Here is a 3,009-nt window from a genome sequence, read left to right as displayed (position 1 = left end):
CCCCCGAGTCCCGAGTCTTGCCTTCTTCTCTGGCCTCCTCGCTCCTGGTCCCTGGCGACCAGGGTGTGTTTGGAAGCTGTTGGGGGATCATCTACCAATCTTGCAAAGCGAGCAGATGATTCGGGAGAGCGCTGCCGGCCTGCAGCCCCTCTGGCCCACCAGCCAGCCTGGTTCCCGTCCCTGGGAGCCCGCCAGCACTAGCAGCAGGAAAGCTGTTCACTGCGAGCCTCTTCCAGGGGTGGCAAGAGGGGGGTCAGGGGACTTCCCTGGTGGTCCAGTGGTTAAGAATCCGCCTTCCAACGCAGGGGACGTGGGTTCAATCCCTGGTTGGGAAAATAAGACCCCACATGCCGTGGGGCAACTAAGCCCATGCACTCTAGAGCCCGCGTACCACAACTAGAGAGAAGCCCGCGTGCTGCAACTAAGACCCGACGCAACCAAAAATAAATACTTTTTTTAGAAAAGTGGGGAGGGTCAGGCCCCTGGGGAGCCTGCAGGAGTCCTCAGTGGCCCAGGGACTCTGAGGATGGAGACCCTCCCCCATCACACTCAGACAGGAGGTCCCCTGTGCTCTGGCCGAGCTCAGATCTCAAGGGAACGTGGGAAACATCAAAAATGCCTGTACGCGGGGACTGCTGAGCCACGGCGCCGAAATGCTGCCTGAACTCCCCAAGACAGGGGCAGGAGGTGGTGCTGGTGCTTTCAGGGGTGTTGGGCCAGCCAGCCAGGATGGCTTTGACACTGCCACTTCCACCCCTGCCCCCGTGCTGAGCCTTTGTCCCCTGCTCCCTCGCCTGCGCCTGCGTGCCCCATCTCGCGCCTACCGTGGGCCTTGCGTGTTGCTCCCAAATCACCCCTGAGGGCTTTCAGTGCCCCTCTGGCTCCAGGTGGCTTGGGGCAGTGGTCTCCCACCCTCCGGCCACGCAGCAAGGGAGGCAACTTTATCTAGCTCCATCCTGCCACCACGGGAGACTGGGGCTCCCAACCAGGCCCTGGGCTCCCCCAGCCCCACCTACTCACCCATCTGTCTCCCCCTGCCTGCCCCCCTCCGCCTCCTCCAAAGCTCCCAGCAGAATCTGCCCGGCAGAACCTCATTCTTAAGTGTATGCTGTCTTGATTGTTCCCTAATGAACTGCCCACGTGTCTGAATCTGCGCTGCAGGCAGTTAGTGGCACCCCCCACACTCACACACAGTCACACAGCTTGAAGCCTGCGGGTGGGGTTGAGTGGCCCCCGGGGCAGCTGGGCCTTATTCACCTGCTGGACTTGGACCAGGACCAGGCCAGCATGATGGCAGCTGGGAGTGTGGGCTGCAGCAGGGGACGAACCTGCACCCAGAGGCCAAGTCCGGCACAGACAGCCGAGGGCACAGGGTATGCCTTGTGGGGGCTGGGGGTGGGAGGGGACTGGGTCTCGTGCCCACCAGGTGGGGGTTCTAGCCTGGGGAAGCCACCAACAGCCAGCAGAGCTGGGGAGACAGGCAGGAAGCCAGCTGGGCGGGCTGATGACTAGCCGGCCCCCCAGTTCCTTTCAGAGGGTCCCAGGGCTCCTAGCTGCCCGCCCTGGTTCTGGACCGGTCAAGGACAGCCCCTCCGCCAGCCCCACCCATGAAGATGCACTTCATCCTGGGTCTGCTTCCGGGGACTTGAGCCTGGACATCTGGGCGCCCAAGGCCAAGGGTTGTGTGCAGGCTCCTCAGAGCAGCCTGGGGACCACTCCAGCCCTGGCAGAGGGTACCCCCAGGTGCCAGGCCCGGGCCCAGGGAGGCCCCTCCTCAGACCACTGTCTCCACCACTCCTTATGGCTGTGGCTGGGGAGACCCCCTCCTCCTCCTCCCTTCTCTCCCCCTCCCCTTCCCCTCTTTTCTTAAATTATAAAAGTAATATGACTACGTGACAAAACTTGGAAAAGAGAGAAGAGGAAAAACAAGATTTGATTTTGGGTGTGGAACAAAATAGCCAAGTTACGTGTTTAGAAACGAAACCAAAAAAAAGCCTCTAGAAATGAAAGGCACCTTTTTGCCCAGAGAGAAACAATAGAAAGTTGCTGAAGATGAAAAAGATTAAATATAAGAGCCATAGGGACTTCCCTGGTGGTGAAGTGGTTAAGAATCCGCCGGCTAATGCAGGGGACACGGGTTCAATCCCTGGTCTGGGAAGATCCCACATGCCGCGGAGCAACTAAGCCCGTGCGCCACAGCTACTGAGCCTGCGCTCTAGAGCCCGCGAGCCACAGCTACTGAGCCCACGCGCCGCAACTACTGAAGCCCGTGCTCCTAGAGCCCGTGCTCCGCAACAAGAGAAGCCACTGCAATGAGCCCGTGCACCGCAACAAAGAGTAGCCCAGCTCGCCACAACTAGAGAAAGCCCGCGCACAGCAACGTAGACCCAACGCAGCCAAAAATAAATACATAAAAATAAAATAAAAGAGCCATAAATTTGAGCCTGAACTGCATGTACATATTTCATTGGCAAAAATGGGCTGCAACTTGGTCCATTTAAGGCCTGTTGGTGTTGTCATGTTCTGCGTGAATTCAGGCCTCACGGATGAAGCTGGTTCTCAGCAGCTGCCTCTCCCATCCAGCCTGGGTGGCCCCGCCGGAAACAGTCCCTTGTCACGACTGCCTCTCCCAGCTTGGGCAGTTCTTCCATCAAGTGTTTGACATAAACACACCAAGAAGCAATGTCATAGATTGGATGTAACTGATAATAATCAGTTACATCGTGCATCTCCCGACACATTAGTTCGTCTTGCTTGTCTTTTCTGAAAATGGGATTGTGCTGGCTGCATTCTTCTCCATGCCTTGTCACTCAGCGTCCTGTTTCTCAGATTCATCCATGTGGTGTGGGTTTCTGGCTTTTTGCAGAAACGGAGCTGCTGTGCACATTCTCAACGGGTGTCCTAGTGCCCATATACCAGGAGTGTCACGTGGACACTTCTGACCCAACATTTCCGAAACCCACTGCCCTTCCCCCCAGCTCTACCTTGGTTCAGGGATTGTGTCAGCAT

This window comes from Balaenoptera borealis (genome assembly GCF_965194805.1).
Source record: "Balaenoptera borealis genome assembly, chromosome: 14".
Taxonomy (NCBI): Eukaryota; Metazoa; Chordata; class Mammalia; order Artiodactyla; family Balaenopteridae; genus Balaenoptera; species Balaenoptera borealis.
Note: the sequence above shows the minus strand (reverse complement) of the source record.